At 37.2% G+C, this 20,184-nt stretch overlaps 1 long non-coding RNA gene across 1 annotated transcript in view; it reads right to left on the reverse strand.

Moving 5' to 3' along the window:
* Positions 1-7,380: 7,380 nt before the first annotated feature.
* LOC123616258 (uncharacterized) overlaps positions 7,381-20,184 on the reverse strand; it is a 94,955-nt gene continuing 82,151 nt past the window's right edge. Inside the window, exons 17-19 of the long non-coding RNA XR_012506406.1 lie at positions 16,357-16,508; positions 9,309-9,448; positions 7,381-8,342 (exon numbers count right to left, since the gene is read on the reverse strand). This is a non-coding gene — a long non-coding RNA (uncharacterized LOC123616258). The remainder of the gene's footprint in view (positions 8,343-9,308; positions 9,449-16,356; positions 16,509-20,184) is intronic.

A 20,184-nucleotide genomic window follows, 5' to 3' on the forward strand; every position in this document is an offset into this window, starting at 1 on the left:
CGGGATTTCAAGTTAAAATATTTTATGTACATGAAAAAAATGAAAAGAATTTTATAGCAAGCCTTTTTCTTCTTTTCTGTAGGGCATATTTAAATATATTGTATTGTATTTTCTTTTTTAGTAGTTTACACTGTTGTTAAAAACACAAATGCTTTAATACCAATCTTTATTGCAGGTGTCATTATTGTCTTAGAATAAGTTCCTCCTTTAGGAAGTATTGTGTGTTTGATTGTGGCTCTCCATCTATTTTATCCAACACAAAGCTTATATAAATATAGAACAAGCAATACACTAAGAATGCCTGCTTCTAGGCACTCTTGCCAAGTCTGTATAATATATATATTTTTAAATGTCTTGCCACTTTCATAGGAAAAAGTGACACAAGACTGTTTTAATTATTGTTTTGATGATCAGTAGCAAAGTCTAAGAATGAGAAAAACACGAATGAGAAAAGTAGGATTATTCCTGCTTTGGAAGCTAGGAAACTCAGCATACTAGGCCGGTCTCTGGAGAATTCACTCCGTACTTGAACAATGGTAGTCTTGAGTCACACAGCTCTGGGAGAGGTTGCTTTCATGGTTTCCCTGTTCATTATTTCTCATGTGTCGTATTGGGAAGAAGTGGCTCTGTAGCTTCATGATTATTTACTCTGCTCAGTGTCTGCAAGAGACGCAATAAATATGGGAAACTAAGAGGTTCCCAAATATGCATACTTGGATTTCTGTATCTGTACATACAAAAATCTTCTGCTTCATGTGTTCCCATTCCTAATTCATCCTTGTTTCTATCTATATCCTCCTTTGGAGACATCTCACACTATAGGTCTGTATTTGTTCCCACAGTGGGTTTCTTTAAGAGCTGTCGTATAATATGGGGAGGATTTTCAGTGACCTATCCTTGCTTTGGCACTCCTGAAGTTCTTCATGGTGACGACTCTCATGCTAGTTGATACTCTTCTAGACCATGTATGTCCTCTTAAATCAAACCCATGCTGAAAGCCAGCAATTCCCTGTAAGTTATCACTTCCTGGTGCTATACAGGGTGAATCTTGTCTGTTTCCCATGATCCTTGTCCTTCTGGTGGTAGCCTCTGGTAGAAACCTGTTTAGGTTCTTTATCCTTATTCCTTTTCAGAACAAAGAATCAATATTAAATACTTTCATATTTTTGTCCATTATTTCAATTTGTACTTCCTTTTTCATATTTTGACCCATTTTTACTGCATCTTACATTCTTTTCTTCCTGATTTTTAAGGACTCTTATATACATACATATATAAGGAATCTCAAACCAAATTAATTTGTCAAATTTGTGGCATGTTGTAAATTTCCTTTAAGTTTCTTTACGATCTTCATTTTGTACTCAGAAGTTTAAACTTTATATGGACATACTATATCAGCTTTTTAAGTGTGTAGCTTTTTCCATTGCTTTATTTTTTTCCCTTGCAAACCTACTCAAGGTCTGTCTGTGTCTTCTAATTTTGTTTTCATTTTTCTACTTGACTCTTCAAGTCACGCAGAATTTATTTAGTGTATTTTGTAAGGTGTGTACCTGTCTTCTTTTTTTTTTCCCTTTGATTATGACCAATTTTGCCAGAATAAGTAAATGAGTGGGAAATGATTTTCTGAATTATGATACCACCTCTATCATGTATTTAATTTTTACATGGAAAAAAATTTTGACTTTGGGCTTTTTATTCTGATTGACTGGTCTCTCTGTGGATTCCTGAATAACTAATATACTGTTCTGATAATTTTACTTCTAAGTTTCATCATTTGTAGGTAATATTCCCTCTGTTCTCCTTTTTATTTTTTTCCAGGAAATTTCCTACCTAGTTCTACCTATTTATTTTTCTAAATGTCTAACTCAGAATCTCTTGGGTAAAATTTTCTATGATTTTAATTGGAATTGCATTGATGAAAAATTAATTTGAAAATATTTAATGACATTACTATTTCTGTTCAGGAGCTTAGCCAATCTCTTTAATAATTTCCTTCCTTCTTACATAGTGGAGTTCCTTCCTGTAAGTCTTTTGATAAAAAACTCCTACCTTGTTATCGCTGTTAATGTGGTAGGATATTATGACTTGTATTTTCTAATTGGTATGTATAAAAACTATTTGTACATTTATTTTGCATTAAACCCATATTAAAGTATTTTGTTCTAATAATTTTTCTTCCATGATTCTTCTGACTTTTCTAGATAGATAATTTATTCTAGATAGATAATGATACAATAAAAACTATATTTATTTCTTTGTACCATTGTCATAAATTTTGAAAACAGTTTATAAGTAATATAGAGGGTATTGTTTCTAGTTTTAATAGCTTTTATTCTCCCTCTAGGGTAGAGTCAGCAATATGAAGTTCTAATGCTGCTATCCCCTTCTCATGGCCATGGCAGACATCACTAAATGATCATTGCATTTTGTATTTCAAGTGTTCTTAGTAGCTAGAGAACTATGTGCATTTGGTATTTTTTATTTGGACTGAGTGCCTCTACTTTAAATATTAATTCAAATTATGTCATTCCCATTTTGTCCATTATATCATCCCATTTTATTTTCTTCTTAGCACTTACTCCTGTATAAAACTATCAGTTTACTCTGTTTTCTGTTTGTTTCCCATTCAAGACCAGAACCTCATTTACCCTTGTATCCTTAGAACCTAGAACACTACTTGGAACATAAAGGTATTCAACACATATTCCTTAATAAGTGACTCCCATCAATCAAAGGTTATGCCCTCAACTGTCACTAGTTCTCTTTCCATCTCTAGTCCTGCTTACAACACTTTTCTCTAGGGGTTAAGCATCTCAAGGAGCAGTACACTTCTGCCTGTCTCCCTGTAATTTGCACAACACTGTGTCTTAGGTGTTGTTATTTCTGGTATTCATATAAAGAGAATATAAAAGAAAGATATGGGGATGGTCCTAGCTAAAGCAGAATAGTTTGGTGGTACTTGGAGCTTTCTCTTAATCATGGGATTAGGGGCATATGTATAATAAACAAAGATTTTGGTTATTTTCTTAAGAGATATTAATGCTATTTACAGATGAGCCAGAGGAAAAAGTATATGGGGTGAATTTTGAAAATGATTTCTCAATCTATCTCTGTAATTAATGGCTTTAATAGGAATCTCGTTCAGATTTTGGCCAATTGTTTTATTTGTAGATTATAATAATGCTATTTTTGATACTGTTTTTTATATTGTACGAAGCTTCATGAATATATGCAATATGAAATCAGAAGTTTGCATAGCCATAGTTACCTAAAAGGCAATGGTTTTATATGTGTGTATGTACGTGCATATGTGTATGTACATATATATGTATAAGTATTTAGTGAATGATTTATTGATAAAGTGTTTGCACTTTTGAAAATTAATTAGATCTTATAACAAACTTTAAGGTAAGTACTATTAACATCATAATTTTACAAAGATTGGCCCTTAAATTCAGAGAAAGTCTCTATACATTCATAGCCAGAAAGTTAAAAAAAAAAAAAAGATTATTTGATTTGTTTTTAATACACTTAGATGCATTTGTCACCGTCTTCAGCCCGAATCTTTCCACTATATCCTGGTTGGTTCTTTAAATTTACATACAGTAAAATGCACTTCTGGAGGTGTGTGTTCTATGGGTTTTGATGAATGCATAATGTGTCTACCACTGTTCTGTATAGAACAGTTCACTCACCCCCAAAATTCTCTCAAACTGCTCCATTATAGACAATCTCTCTATCACTCTCACTCCCGTCCTTTTCCTTCTCAAATTTTGCTTTTTCCAAAGAGTCATGTAAATGAAATTGTATAATATATAGCCTTTGGGGAGTGACTCCTTTACTTAGAAAAAGGCATTTAAGATTTATCTATTTTGTTGCATGAATCAATAGTTGATTCCTTTTTAATGTTAAGTAGTATTCCAAAATATGAATATATCATTTTTTAATCCATTCAACAGTTGTAGGACATCTTGGTTGGTTCCGTTGTTTAGTGATTATGAATAAAGCTGCCATGAGCATTTAGGTACAGATTTTTGTATGAACATAAGGTTTTAATTCTCATAGGTGGATATATAAAAGTGAGATTGCTAGTTCATATGGCTTAATATGCTGCTAGATTTCTTAGTATTTTGTTGAGGGATTTTGCCTCTGTATTCATAAGAGATAGTGGCCTGTTTTCTTCTCTTCTGATTTCTGGTATCAGAGAAATACTGGCTCATATATTGAGTTATGAACTGTTCCCATTTCTTCTGTATTTTGGAAAAGTTTGAATTTGTCAGTAATTCTTGAAGCACTTGGTAGAATTTATCAGTAGCGCAGTGTGGTCCTGGGGTTTTCTTTGTTGGAAATGCTTTAATTACTGACTCAGTCTCTTTTATTCTTACAGATTTATTCAGATTTTTATTTTTCTTGAGTCAGTTTAGGTAATTTGTATGTAGGAACTGGGTTTTAATGTAATTTTAATGTAATGAAATTAAATGTTTTAATGTAATTTTAATTAAAAGCATTCCATAGTGAAAAAAGTAGTAGTTCAGGATTTCATATCTGACTTTGATGTGTAGGTGATCTGTTATTACCATTACTATTAAAGCTTCTATATTAGGTATTAATATATAGGGTGAAAACTAGGATGTTGTCTTGAGTACACCAGTCAGGAAGTATTTTACTGAATATTTCTCAGGTACCAGTTTTGTGCTAGACATTTCTTAGGATAAAATGTGATTACTATCTTCAAGAATTAAGTTATCTACCAAGAAATGAGAATAACTATGTGAGAAATAATTAAGCACTAAGCTATGAGATACTAAGAATAAATTCAGTGGGAGTTTAGAGAGAAAAGGTCATTGGTCACAGGCAGTGCAAAGAAGGGCTTCATAAAGCCATTGAAATAATCTTGAAGAATAAAGAGGATTGAACATGGCTTAGAAACTTTTAAATTCATAGCTTAGTTTGACAGTTCCATAAAAAGACATTTTTCTAATGCAGACTCTATTCAAGGCATTGAAACTATAAAAAATGAACCTCTAGACCCCAACCTTAAGGAATTCAAATAGTTTTTTTAAGATTATAATGCAAAATAGTATGTTGTGAGTTTGTATAACGTGCTGTAGACAAATGTAAGAAGCAATTACATGATTCCTACAGACACGTAGGAACTAAAGATAAGTTTTAAAACTCCAGAGAGCAAGTGGCTTTCAAGCTGGCCCTAAAGGATGAGGTAGTAGCAGTTGATTCTACTCCACTTACACTGCTGGGTGGACCCAGTCTTCTTGGGCATCGGTAAGGGGATGTCAACAAGCTTGCTCTCATTTCTCATACCAGAAGAGCAAGCTTTTTCCTTCCTGGCCTATACTCTCTTCTATGCAGAAGAGGTAAGGCATTGTGGATGGGCAGCTACAGGATTTATTTCCTGTATGAAAATCGATGAGTACCAAGGAGAGAGTAAAAGGGTCTTAAGTACTCAAGAAATTCTTGGATTTACTTTCTAAAATTTTTTAACAATGTGTAACATGTATCTCTTACTTGGTTTGCTGTCTTTCTTGCATCTAGAGTTCTAAGTTTTTCTTCAGTCAGAATTAGAGTATGATGGACACTTACGGCTGCATTTCTTCAGGTTCTTCTTTGTATGGCGTTGTAAGGTAGGGAGGGAGTTGGTGTCCCAGACAACCTTATTGGCACCTGCATACACCTTCTTTGATGGTAGCAGTTAATTATCTTATAGTCAGTTGGTTTCCTTCCAAGTGTACTGCAAACCATATTGTTAATCTTGTAAATGCCAGTTGGGGTTAAGCTGACTTGACTTTTTTTTTTTTCACTGTCCTTGTACTTTGGGTTCAGCTTATTTGGCGAGGCTGGTTTTTCTTTGCTTGTGTGTATTTCTTATGCACTATTAGAAGACTTAATTTTTTTTTTTTTTAACATCCCATCAGCAATTCTCCAGCAGCACAGGTTTGCAGAATAGCAGTCCAGGTAGAAAGATAAGCAGAGGCACAGGGTTTGGAAAGACCTGTCGACAGAACACGAGGTTTTCAGAATAGGTAGAGTAGAGGCCTGTTAGGAACTGGAGATCAAGATGAAAAAGTAGCTCATGGTAGAGCTCTACATAAAGCCAAGGCAATTGAATAAATGGAATAGTGACTGATCTGTGAATCATAAGATCATTCCTTAGAATGAGAATTGAGTATATCAGATATCAGAATAGAGGATAAATTGGGAAGGGGCAAATGACAGTAGTGTTAAGGTGAATAAAATAGTCACCAGGTATTTATCTATCTCTATTTGTATTTTAATGTGGTAGGGATTTTTTTTAAGCAGTCGAAATTGGACAAAAATGAAGTTGTATAGAAAAGGAGAGAAATATTGATCTCATTATAAATAATCATCGTTTACTTTTTATAATTATTAATGTGACTAAGTGAATTATAATTTTGTTATGAAAGCTAAAATTAAACATTGCCACCTTCATAGATTTTTTAGTATTAAAATTTCAATGTGAAAAATACTTTTATTGACACACTGAGAAAACGAAATTTTCGCTGACATAGATTTAAAGATTGTAGCCTACCTTTTGCTCTTATTTTTTTCTCCCTGAATATTGCTGCCTTTCCCTTCCCGTGAAATGGAAGTCAGGAAATCAGTTATCAAACTTTTACAGGAATTGAATTGTATTCTCTGTGCTACTCCCTTCTTTTTGCATCATCTTTTTTTCTGATAGACAGCACTTTTTACTTCTTTTACAACTTACCCTTGAGAACCCTTAAAAACTTTGAAGAATTATAGATTAAATGGTACCCCACTTCCCAACCGTATTGGCATTCTGGTGTTCACATGAACTGTGGTCAAATTGCCCTACATCTCATCACAGATTCTACTGTTGCTGTGTTAGAGATTATGTTTACACATACCACCTTTTATATTCAGAATATGTGCTGAATATTTTATCTATAATTACTAGGACCCTGAGAGGATAGTAAGTGAATTATACCTTGAAAAATAAAAATTAAAAAATAAGCGGTTCCTTGTCTCTCATGTTTATCACTAGGGTTCGCCAGTGCACAAACTGAAGTTTATAAAATTACTGTTTACACAGGAAAATCCAAAAAAAGTTTAAAACCTTAGATGAGTGATAACTAAAAGTCTCATTTAAATTAACACACCACAGCCATGTTATCTCACACAGAATTTCTTCCTACTTATATTTGTAATACATTGGTGACTATCCAAAGTGTAGCTGTTTTGCTCAGAAAAAGACTCTAGGGTGTGCTTGTATCTAATATGTGTGGAAGGTAATGTCACTAATCAATAGGGGAAGATGATTATTCAATAAATAATTACTGAAAAATTTGCTACGTATTTAGGAAAAAAGAATTATCTAAATATACACCACACAGGATACATAAAACGTTAGAGAGTAAAATAAAAAAATAATTCGAAGTATCAAAAAGAGACTGAAATGAAGAGGTAGTGGTTTTTTTATTATAGTTCTGAAAATGTGGAGAATTTCCAAGTTAAGAATCAATGGAGGATATCCCAAAGGAAACTGTTGATAGATTTAACTGTGTAATTAATAGCTTCTATTTGCTATTAAAAAATAGAACAAAACAATAAACGTCACATCTACCCATTTTAATAGAAATATAAAAATAGTTTGGTATCACTTTTAATAGAAATATAAACCTAAGCAGTCAATAATAGAGTGTGGATTGAAGATACTATCCACCCAGTTAATGGACATTACAAGTGATGTTTATAAAAACAAATCCAAAATGACACACGAAGGCCATATATTTTAATATGAAGAAACAGAGATGGATTTAAAAAAAAAACAAAAACCCTGTATACACCGAAGGAGTAAAAGTATGTAGAATTACTTCTGATACTTTTAATTTTAAAAAAAGTTTTAAATATACCTGCTATACAATTGGCAACCATTTTAGAGTGCATCTTTCTTTTCTGAGTCCTGTTTAGGAAACCATCTGTCATCAGAATCTTTTCGTTGTGTCTTTAGGTTAATTTGTCTTTTTTGGATGTTCATTTTAAAGAAACATCCCAAGTTTTTAAACTCAAAATTTGAAACTATTTAACCTTTCTAAAACAGGTATTAAAAACAAAAGGTAAATGACTGACATGGTTTAACATTCAGGAAACACAAATTCTTGGCTCCTGGATTCTTGGTTATAACCCTGGGGGGAAATTACCTTTATTTGCCATACTTTATTGTCTTTTGTTTAACTCAGCACATTGTTCTGGTGCTTATCCAAGTGCTGGTCAGTCTCTCCTACAACAAAGTGTGGTTCTAAACAGGACAGGTGTTGACCCAGGAGACAGCACGTCCAGGAGACCTAGAACCCAGGGAGCAGAAATGATTAACCCTACACATGCTGTGAGCACCGACACCTCTGTAGCCCTACAGTGGGGTGCTTTCCCCACACAGGGAAGCCCTAGGTTTTCACATCAGGTCAGACACTTAAATCAAATGTACATGAAACAGAAAGGGGCAATCCAGGCAGTGATAGAAACACAGCATGGAAAATCACACAAAAATAGTATGTATTCCTTCTTACTCTAGTACTTAACTATTTCTAATTTTAAAAAGATATTTACATTTTTGTCTAGATGGTCCTTATTACATCTGCTCTCATTTGTAATCATATGTAACTTTTCCTTGGGTTTCTGGGTTTCAGCACTGACCCTGTAAACCTCTCTCTCTCTCCTCTGAATAATTCTAACTCCATAATGCAGTATTAAATCCATTGGCTTTCTCTTGTCCTGTATTTTATATAAATAAATATATAATATATGTGATATCTACAATATTCTATTTCTTTTATATATATAATATATATATTCTCTTGCTAATCCCCCATGTCATAACCAGCAGTATCTTAGTTGCATTTTGTTTGGCAGCTAAGACTGATGACTTTTCAGCAGTGCCCACAAAGGGCAAAATAGGTTTGAGGATTTATCTAAAATGTTCCACTTTTTCCTCTGATTCCTACTCCCTCAGCCCAATAAGGTCACAACTTCCTTGCTTTTCACATTCTCTCAGTTTTATGATTTCTTGGTCCTTTTTGTTTCTTGTGATATATTAAAATAAGCCAAAAGATAAGAAAATTCCTTCTTTTTTTTTTTCTTTTCCCAGACTATACTACATGTGAATTTACTGAATGTTTCCACCTTAACTTTTCAGTATTTAACTTTACTTAATGGGACCATAATGGGTGAAATCCAGATGGCTTGATTTATCCCAAATTGAAGTCATGGTATTTTTAAGGCGATTGCTTTAACATTTTATTTCACCTACCTACCTGCATGCACACATGCACACTTTTTTCATCTTTTTCCTCCTCTTTTCTGAGCTTTTCTTTGCTGTATGTGACCTCTTTCGTTGTTCAAGTATTTCAAACCCATTTGCACACAGATGTTCATAGCAGAGGTGTTCTCAATGCTAGAAGCAAGCCAAATACCCATTGATGAAATTAATGAACAAAATGCAGTATATGCATGCAAGCAGATATTATTCAGTCCTAAAAAGGAAGGAAATCCTGTCACAGGCTACAACATGTTTGAATCTTGAGGACATTATGCTAGGTGAAAGAAATCAGTCACAAAAGACAAATATGGCATTATTCCACTTATATGAGGTATCTGAAATAGTCAAATTCTTAGAAAAGGGAAGTAGAATGGTGGTTACCAGGGGCTGAGGGAAGGGGGGAGTTTGCAAGATGCAAAAATTCTGGAGATTGGTTTCACAACAACGTGAATATAGTTAACACTACTGAACTGTACCCTCTTAAATGATTAAGATGCTGCTATAAACTGAATATGTCCCTTCAAAATTCATATGTTGAAATCCTAACCCCCAATGTGATGATATTAGGAGATGAGGCCTTTGGAAAGTGATCAGGTCATGAGGCTGGAGCCCTCATGAATGGAATCAGTGCCCTTATAAAAGAGGCCCCCCAGAACTCCCCCACCCCTTCTGCTGAGGACACAGTGAGAGGTAGGCTGTCTCCAGCTTTGAAGAAGACCCTCATCAGAACTCAGATGTCCAGCCTCCAAAACTGGGAGAAATAAATTCCTGTTGTTTATAAGCTACCCAGGCTATGGTATTTTTGTTATAGCAGACCAAATAGACTAAGACAGATGGTAAATTTTATGGGGCATTTTTTTCCACAATAAAAATAAATAAATAAAAGAAGAAAATATATGTTTCTCATTTTTGACACAGACGTGCTGGCTTCTGTGTCACTTCCCACTGAGCCCAGTTATTGGGCTGCTTAGTTTTGATTGCTGACACACTGGCACATAATTAACATGTAGCTTTTGCTTTAAACAGGAGCTTTCCCACCTCTGTCTCCCCACAGTGCTTTGGTTATACTTTCATTGGAGCACTTAGCCCATTGTATTTATCGCTATCTGTCTCCCCTGTCTGTCTGACTGTGGCAGGCTAAGACTGGACTTTCTTCAATTTTGTATTCCCGAAGGCTGGGCATGTAGCAGGTGCTTGGTAAAGATTTGAATGAGGCATGGCTGTAATGGAAAGAGCATGGGCCCCAGAATGAGGCAACTTTGTTCTAAGCCCATTTCTACCAGTCTCTGCCCTCCTCAGACATTGGTTTATTGATCCATAAGGAAGGAAGTTTGGAATATATTCTCTAAACTCTATCCTGGCTCTCAATTTCTATTCTTGTACATCAGTGGTTCCAAAAGAACATTGTGAGAAAACAAAGCAATGACCCAGCAATAAATGTGAATACTTACCTTTGGAATCTAAGCCGAGAAGAACTAGAATAGCTTTGGAGAGTAACAAAATCCTTAGATGGGCAATAAAATAAAATCCAAGGGAGGACTAACATGTGTTTTTAATGACTGCACTGTGTAAGTTTTTGTGGGGGGAATGATCATCTTCTCTAGATACTTAATTTTTTTCAATTTTTTAATCAAAGTATAGTCAGTTTACAATGTTATGTCAATCTCTGGTGTACAGCATAATGTTTCAATCATACATATACATACATATATTCCTTTTCATATTCTTTTTCATTATAGGTTACTATAAGATATTGAATATAGTTCCTTGTGCTATACAATAGAAACTTGTTATTTATCTGTTACATATACAGTAGTTAGTATCTGCAAATCTCAAGCTCTTGATTTATTCCTTCCCAACCCCCTTTCCTCCCTGGTAGCCATCAGTTGTATTTTTGTTGTTGTTGTTTTTTGATCCTCTCTAGATACTTAAAACAATTATATTCTATTGTGTAAAACTCTTCATTGTCTAATTGAAGAAGTTAATTTCCTCATTTCCTACTCTTTCTGTATCAGATAACTTTTGGGGCAAACTGAAAAGAAAAGACTATTGTGCTGTGAAAACATCACTTTCTTACTTTTCTTTTTCCTTAAGAAAGGGCTGTGGCCATATGCACCATAATAAAGTTTGCCAAGGTAGGGGGCCTCATGACATGAGACAATTATATTAATTACTTTTCTTGAAAGTATCTAGCACTTTATGCCATATTCTGGAAACACAGGTTAAGTACTTTCTCCTTATCTAAAAACTATGTGAACACACAAATGCATGCCGAGATTTCCAGTCCCTTGAATCTCCAGGGTGTTTGAAAATGTCTGAAATCTCTTTAAAGAGCATATTAACATGTATCCAAAAAGTTGGACTGTAATACTATTTAACTCTCGATTTTTCCATTATGGGCCTGTCAGCAGGAATATGTTGCCCTATAGTACATGACAAGTGAAAACGCTGGTAACATTGTTTTTCATAGACAGAAAAAATACCAAAGAAGCAATTTCTTAGCTAAAATGTCACCTGTTAGATGTATAGGGCTCACTGTATTTTGTTGCCCTGGTAACGGATGGTGTAAAATGACTCCCTTGCACCGCTCCATCAGAGTGATTGCATCCTGTTTTTTCCATCATTTTACAAGAGGCTGTTTTCATTCTCCCTTCCTGACCATATTAAGTGTAAAGAGATTGAATTACTGTGCTGTACCCTCTCCATCCGATGTGGATTTAAGAGTTGATATTGATGTACTGAGAACTGTGTGCTTCTTCAAGAGAAAAAAAAAAGCTACAAATTATAATGAATTTGACTTTTATGTATCGACCATTCAAGAGTTGAAGTAGGGTTTTGGCACCCAAGGGATAGACATGGCCTGATCAGCATTTTTCAGTCGAACGAAGCCAATTGATAAAGCAATATACTCAGTGTCACTTTGCTTGATCTCCAGGTTTAACAATAGTCATGCTAAAAGTAGATACATTACTCTATAAATTTTACCCATAAAAAAAAATGTGCTAGCCATAGCTTTCCACGGCTGCACTCCTTCCAACTTTTCACTGAGTAGGGCAAAAAGGAAGCCCGTTCCAAAATTGTGCTGAGACCGTGCAAGTGTGGGTAATGTGTATTCAGGTCCGGATTCATGACAACCAGGAGCCAGACACCACTTTACTCCCTTGACCCGAACCACTGAATCTGAAAGCACTTCCTGTGAAAACCAGCTTCTTGCTCTCTTTTAAATGGAAAATTACTCTCTGAGGTGACACACTGCTTTATAATTATCCAACCGTTTCACTCTGTCACTATGAACAACTTAATGCCTCAAAAAACAATTTGGCTGAAAATTTCCTTTGTCGCAGATCTGAAATAAGAGTGATTTTCTTAAAGCAAGGGTTTTCGTTAATGTACTGTGGGTAATTTAATTTTTGACCATTGCTACATAATACTTGTCATGTCACTACATGAATTTTTTTTTTTAACTTAGAACTACATAGACAAAACAAATGAGTGTGAGGAAAATGGAGACAGAAGAGGACATTTCAAAAGAATGGGAAACTCTCCCTGCCCTGGGAGTGACGGGACCATGGAATTATCTATTTTATTTACTTAACACTTAAGTCATAGGAAAAGGACCTCCAGTTAATTGCATTTCTTAAATGGTAATTCCCTCCCAGAATTGTATATAAAAGACTGTTTTGAAGTCCTGTCGCTTGATCATAATTTGGGGAGGCAAGAGATTCTTTTACCCATACTGCTCATTTGGAAAACTGTCTGTTTAGACTTTTTAAAGTGACTTCAGCCATGATGATAAATAATCATTTCCCTTCATAGGGGAAGCACTGCAAACATTTAAATAGCTAAGTAATGACCTTTCATTGTTTGATTATTCTTCATATGTGTACAACAGGAAACTGTGGTATTGATTTTCTTTTAGTCTTCTCTGGTAAGTTGGCTATCAAAGGGTCTTTGTTTGGAATCAACCACTCTCTGTGTGTCTTTTCTCTGTCTCTGTTTGTCTCTCCTTTCTGTCTGTCTCTGTCTCTTCTCTGATGTCACCTTCCTCCTGCTGTCTTTCAATCCAGTTCCCTTTATACTAGAAATTCACTAATGTAAGGTGTCTTGGTCCCAAAAAGGTCCTCAAAGAAAACCCAGCTCAGCTTTTCAACATCCATTTTCACTGACTTCTGTCACTGCAGTTATGTCTCTGTCCCCATGAATGTCTGCCATGTAGTTAATACCCTAAAGCAGTGGTTCTCTAAGTATGGCCCCTGGACCAGTAGCAACAGCATCACTTGGGAATTAGTCAGAAATGCAAGTTATCAGAGGTTATCTCTAACCCTAGACCTATAGGACCAGGAACTCTGGAGATGGGGCGCAGTGTCCTATGTTTTAACAAGTCCTCCAGGTGATTCTGAGGCTTGCTATTTGGACCACTGTTCTTGAATCTCAGTTTGTTCACAATTAGCCTATTTTGGTGATTAAAACTATATGACATTTACAATCATGGGTGGAACCAATTGATTTCAAGTCAGAGAGCCACAGCTATGACAAGTGGTATTAGTGGTCTGTGTGTGCCCCCCCACCCCCGCCCCAGAGTATATTCATTCTTATCTCATGAATCTTGCCGAGTTTGGGGAGAAGAACCCAGACATCTTAATAATGTACCTTTAAACAAGACCAACCAAGCCATAAGTATAAGAGGAACTGAGGGGAAAGTACTATCAGAATCAGTGTCAAGACTGGATTCTACTCAGGGCTTGCTGCTAACTGTATGTTCCTCAGTAGCTCCTACAGCCTCTGTCTCCTTCACAAATGGGAATAAAGCCATCTAAGTCACGGAGTCATCATGAGTGATCGGATGATAGCTGAGGATATGCTGTTTACATTATAAAGAGCTACACAAATACAAGAAGATACTATTAATATTATAATCACTTTTTATCTTTAACGATAGCTTTAGAGTAATTACAGAGGATTTAGATAATGAACTATTGCTGACACCAAATGTTTTTCTTTTCTGTATGTTCCTGGAGAAATCAGGGATTTTTTGGTAAAGAGTTTCTTCCTTCCTCTCTCTCTCTCGCTCTCTTTCTTTCTTTCTCTCTTTGGGCTCTGGACTCCCTGTATAAATAGCCTGGCGCATACACACACACACACACACACTCTCTCACACTCACACTCACACTCACTCACTCACGCACAGTCAACCTGGCAGAAATTCTTCTCTCCTTTCCCCTTTCAGATGGGGTTGCTTTTGTCCATCTCGGCCAAGCAAGGCCTCCTCCCTATCATCTGAACAGTGAAGGGAAAGTGCAGGTGCAGCCTTGGATTATTGAATGCACTGCATTCACACCAAATGGGACTTTTGTCCTCTCCCAAAGCAGAAGACTCAAAGTTGCCTTTTTACAGGCTCAAAGTTGTTTCTATTTGCCATTTCCCTGATCTTGTTAAGGCAAAAAAGAGAGCAGAATGAGAAAAAAGATTCTGAGGAGTAATTAGACACTCTTCCCACATCATCCCTGACCTTTGGAGGAACACAAGCTCTGCTTAGAGGGGCAGCCTAAGCCTTCAGCCTTCCTCAGCCTAAACAATGTTCATGTTTGGGGGAAAAAATGAGACTTTCTAGGGAAGCATGGAAAAATTAAAAGATGACTAAAACCAGGTCACCTTAGAACCACTCAAAATGTTATGAGCCTTTAAAAATTAGTGTGTGTTAATTTTACCAGAAAATGTGTAAAAATACCTAGGCTACCTGCATAATGCTTTTTAAAAAAAAAAAAAAAGAATATTTAGGTTTTGATAAGTGGAATCTCTTTGGGGTCAGATAATAACCACGGTGGGTAAACTCTACAGCATCGTTACATCCCAGCACCTCTTCACCTCAACCCCATGTCCAGGAAGAATCTTCCTTAATCCTCTTGACAGGTTGACCCTCTCTGGTCATGTGTTCTGCCACTCTTGTCTACGTGTGCATGTGTGGCGCTCCGTACAGGACCGTGCCGGCTAATGTGGCCCTGCTGATTTGATACAACTGGGTAAAATTTATAGCTTATTGTGATTGTAAATATGCCTCTTCTCATTCACAGCCTGGGAAGGCTGGAGGGCCACTACATCTTAATTGGGTAAATTTTTTTTTTTTTTTAATCTCCAAAGGCAGCATTCCTGCATAAGAGACACCTCAGAGCAGGGCCTCTGCTGCCAGCTGGCATCAAAATGTTAACAACTCCAGGATGACCCAGGACCTCATTCGTGGACTAAGTCTTTTAGGACTTTAAAACAATTACACTTAACTTGTTTTAAAACAAATTTGAGTCTATGATACCAATCAGTTTGAAGAAGGAAATATTTACCTTAAAAGGTCTCTTTTGCTCCCATTTTCTTTTTTTTTCCCCTGTTGTATGCATGCTGCACTTTCAGAGATTTCAGCCAGCTTCCAAACCAGGTGATGACACGCCAAATGAATTTGTTCTAGTTAACTTGCGGTTTGCGGAACGTGTTTGGATATAGATGTAAATATAAACATACACACACACAGACACACACATCTTAAAGCTCAAAGGAAAGGGGTCAGTTCTTTGAGTCCATGAATTGCACCAACTAACTGTGCAATCCACAGCTACCATTTTGCAGAGGAACATTAAAACAAAATGAAGCAAGGTAGGTTTCATTTAGAATGAAAACTCCATTGTAAAAATGTAAAGGAAGTGATCTTTGCCCAACGTATTATGAACCAAACCAAAACAGAAGAAAAGGAATAAAGGAAACTGTTGCAAGGAGAAGAGGGAGGTAGACAGAGGTAGGAAATAGCAGTGGATGCTGTTCCCACCACTACAGAATCTGCGCAGCAAATTGCTGTGCTTTAAGGAGAAGTGGCAATCAGCACCGATTGAAATATCCCTGAATGCAGCTGTAATGACATTCGTCTTCTCCCTCTTGTGTCTGGCATGATAGGGCATCATCAGAAACATGAACCATCACACAGGGTCCACTTTTAGAGACAGGAAGACCCCTGCATGTGATCCCAGACCACAAGCCTTCAGTGTGTGTGAGGCACGTACCCTGTGTCACTCAGGATCCGGTGCTCAGAAGGGCTTCAGGCTTGATTAAATATTCTGATGTCACGATCTTGCACTTGAAATTCTTAATAATTTTGAACAAGTGATTGTGCATTTTCATTTTACTCCGGGCCCCACAAATCATGTAGCCAGTCCTAGATGGACAATATAGAGCAATCTGGTTAGAGAATGTCCAATTGAAAAATATCTCATCCACAGCTTGCCTGACTAGGTAATCAGGAGTAGGGAAGATGAAAGCAACAAATATAACATTGTCACATTTTATGAGGATATTCTTGCCCCTGTCCTAGTTGGTTACCAAAAGAACTGTCAAAAAGCAGTCAGCAGCGCTAGATGCCAGCTTTGTATCAAAGATCCACCAGGGCAGTTCCTGATTCTGCTGCTGATTGGGTTGAATTACATGGCACCCCGTGTCAAGTCACATCAAACACGACTTGCTATGACAAGACATAACATGACCTGGAGAAAAACAGTAGGAGAACTGGAGGAAAGCATCTTTTGTTTAAAATGCCAAGGAGGTTGGGAGATGAACCTAGGAAAGCGGAGGTGATCGTAATAAAATAATGCTGCTAAATTATACATGATCGTCGGGGCTTCTCTGGCCCTTTGCATCTGTGGCTATCAGGGCACCACGGACCTGGTTAGGCCATCTCATAATTTCTTTGCAGGTCTTCACTGCTGCATGCTGTGGTGTGAGCGTGTCATGGCTGAGTTCCCCTCATATAAAAGTGAGGTAGCTACACAAAAGAAAAAAAACACAAAAAGCTTCACAAAGGATGTTAAGTAAATGGTTGTCAAAGGCTGACATCTGCAGAAGACCACCAGAAGTTTCCTTTTTGATTCATGAAGGGAAAAATGAAAAGGAGGTCTGTTTTGAAAATAGTTGCCGCTAGTGTCTTGGAACAAGAAGCCGGTGATTTGGGGAAGCGAAGGTGATGTGCTGAGATCATGTCACCTCTGACTTAAAGGGCACTGCCTGCGACCAGGATTTGTCAGTGTTCTAGGGTGATTACATAAAGGGAGAAAGGGAGAAATATTGGCACCTGCCAATCCTTCCTCTTTAGGTAAGTTACTGGTTAGGGTCCCTGTCTTCACTGGAAGCTGGGCATCTTATCAAGGCCTACACATTAGCAAGTCTAACCTTTCACTGGTGAACCAAGGTGGGAAATGCAAAGTGGCCCAATGGACAGTGTATCGATTAGAAAATCTTGAACAGATTACAGTGTCAGTAATCTGCTCTTGTTGTATTCAGGTTTATTCTGCCTTTGGTCAAAATCTAAATGATTATTCTTTTCAATTTCATACAGATTGTATAAATGTTTACAAGCTCTTCCTTCTCTTTTGGTTTTATGACAAGATAAAAACATCATCAACAACAACAACAAAAAACCCCCAAAAAACAGACCCTCCAGATGCATGAAATCAAAGAAACTAAGAAAGTAATTTGGTTCTTTCCACAGTGAAAAATAATTGTGAATGAGAAGGAAATGGAATTTTAAATTCATATAAACCTTTGGAATGTTCCCTTCTTTATATTACCAATGACACTTCTAGAGCTTACAAGAAAAGAAGTAGTAGTGGAGAGTAAATACTTCTGATAGTGGAGTGGAGAGAATATTAAATGTTCTATTTTTAGGTGTCATCATTGTGGAAAAAACCTACCTTAGGCTACTGAAAGGTGGCCTTTGCTGCCAGGATACTATCTCAGATTTTGAAATTTATTATTTCTATGGCTTTCCAGTGAAATTTAAGAAGAGAGAGACTTCTTTCACATTTTGGGGTATGAATTTAAAAATTAATCCTTTAAGTTGCGAGTTTGAGATTTGCAGATACTAACTACTATATGTAAAATAAATAACAAGTTTCTACCGTGTAGCACAGGGAACTGTATGAATATCTTGTAATAACCTATAATGAAAAGGAATATATGTACGTATATGTATGACTGAAACAGTAGACTGTACACCAGAAATTGACACAACATTGTAAACTGACTATACTTCAATAATTTTTTAAGAGGATGAAATATGCTTAAAAGACAGAAAAGAATTAATCCCTGCTGGCTTTCCTTGTCACATAAAGTTAAACAGAGAGAGGCAATTTGTGGAGAGCACAGAGGCCACTTGACATTGAGGTCAGACAGACTGTCCTCCTTGCCCAGCATGGGCCTTTGGATGAGGAATTACACCACCCCAAGCCTCGCTTTCTCCAGCTAAAGATGAAAACTCTTGGGATTATTGTGAAGATTGGAAACAACACATACAACATGTCATGCAGAATGCATGGTCTTGATGCATTCAACAAGTAGTAGGCCAACAGTAGTAGGCACTCAACAAACACTAAGTTATTATTACTACCATGACCACCACTAGTATTATTGTATCATCATTATCTTTGTTGTTGCCATCATCATGATGTGCCTGTGCTGGGCACTCTACAGCGTCTTCAGTAATTTAGTTACTATTTTCAAGGGCTAGTTGTCTAAGATAAGATCAGTACAATAAGTATATGCAATATATTAGTAGTGTCATTCTTTATCTGAAGCGTTTCCATTAGGAAAGAGGAGAGGAGGAAGCTGTGAGCCTGCCTGGCATGTGTGTTCACTTAAGCTAAGTGCTAATGCACTGACATTGGCAGCAGGAGCGGTGGACCTGCCAACCTTGTGGGGTTTCTAAAAGGGAGAGTTGGCATAGGGGGAATTCAGATAGAGCAGGGATGCTAATAACCTTCCAGCAAGCATCATGGCTACTCCTCGGCGCTTGGTTTATTTATAGTTCAAAGCTGATCTGAAAGGCAATGAGAAAATGACTTCAGGGCACCTCCTCAGCCTGAAGCAGGGCTTACCTTTTCACCTGGAGAGAGCTCTGGACAAAATCGCTGTCGGCCTGATGGCCACAGCAGGCCAGGGGAGTGCTGTGAGGGATGTGGAGCTCACTAGGGGCCTGGAACTCTGAGTGGCAGCCACATGCCTTTGTTTGCTTTGTTCTGTGTTCTTCTTTCTCTCATTGAGGTGTCAGGCTGCCTGTGACCCTTGGGGGAAGCCCTTGTTGTGTGAGCCATCTTTGTGAGCTATTTGGAGAGGATCTAGAGACATATGACTAAAGGGTTGGACAAAGACCCATGAGAGATGACTAAAAAGGGTGAATTAAGCAGTCAGGAAGGGCTGAGGGTAGTTGAACAAAGGTCTTCAAGTACACCCAGTGGGTCACATAGAGAATGAAAAGCAGTTATGTGCTGTCTCTAAGGAGAATGAACAAGAGGGTCGAAATTCCCTTTGGGTTCACAGCCCTGCTGTGAGTTCCCCTCCCTACACTCTGGTCGCTCAATACCCTGATGTTTACACACACACGGAAAAAACGAAGCAAAGGATCTCTCCTCACTGGGCCTCTGAGAGATGGGAGAAGATGAGGTTCAAGGAAGAGCGGCCTGGCTGTAGCCCATGGCATTCTCCAAAGCGCTCTTCTTCCAGCTCTAAAGGGGATTCCACTTGTATCTCCACAGCCTTTGCCTTTCTCACATCTGAAGTAGAACCATGTTAAAGTCTGCAAGGATTCATCAGGTAATAAAAAAACAAGGTCACACACTCATTAAGGGGATAAGCTGCTTGAATACCAACTTTGACACGCACTTACTTGACTAGTTTCCATCTGTGTGTGTAGAAGCCAGAGTTGGCCAGTGGTTGGAATTCTCAGAGTCAACTTGTCATGGTATCTCTGTATTCTGAGCTGGCCACAACAGCCTAGCAGGGCATACCAAACGGCAGCAAGAATGAGTTTATCTTGATAGTGGTAGAGCTGAGCCAGCTCAGGC

Source organism: Camelus bactrianus, chromosome 4, assembly GCF_048773025.1.
Source record: "Camelus bactrianus isolate YW-2024 breed Bactrian camel chromosome 4, ASM4877302v1, whole genome shotgun sequence".
NCBI classification, from domain to species: domain Eukaryota; kingdom Metazoa; phylum Chordata; class Mammalia; order Artiodactyla; family Camelidae; genus Camelus; species Camelus bactrianus.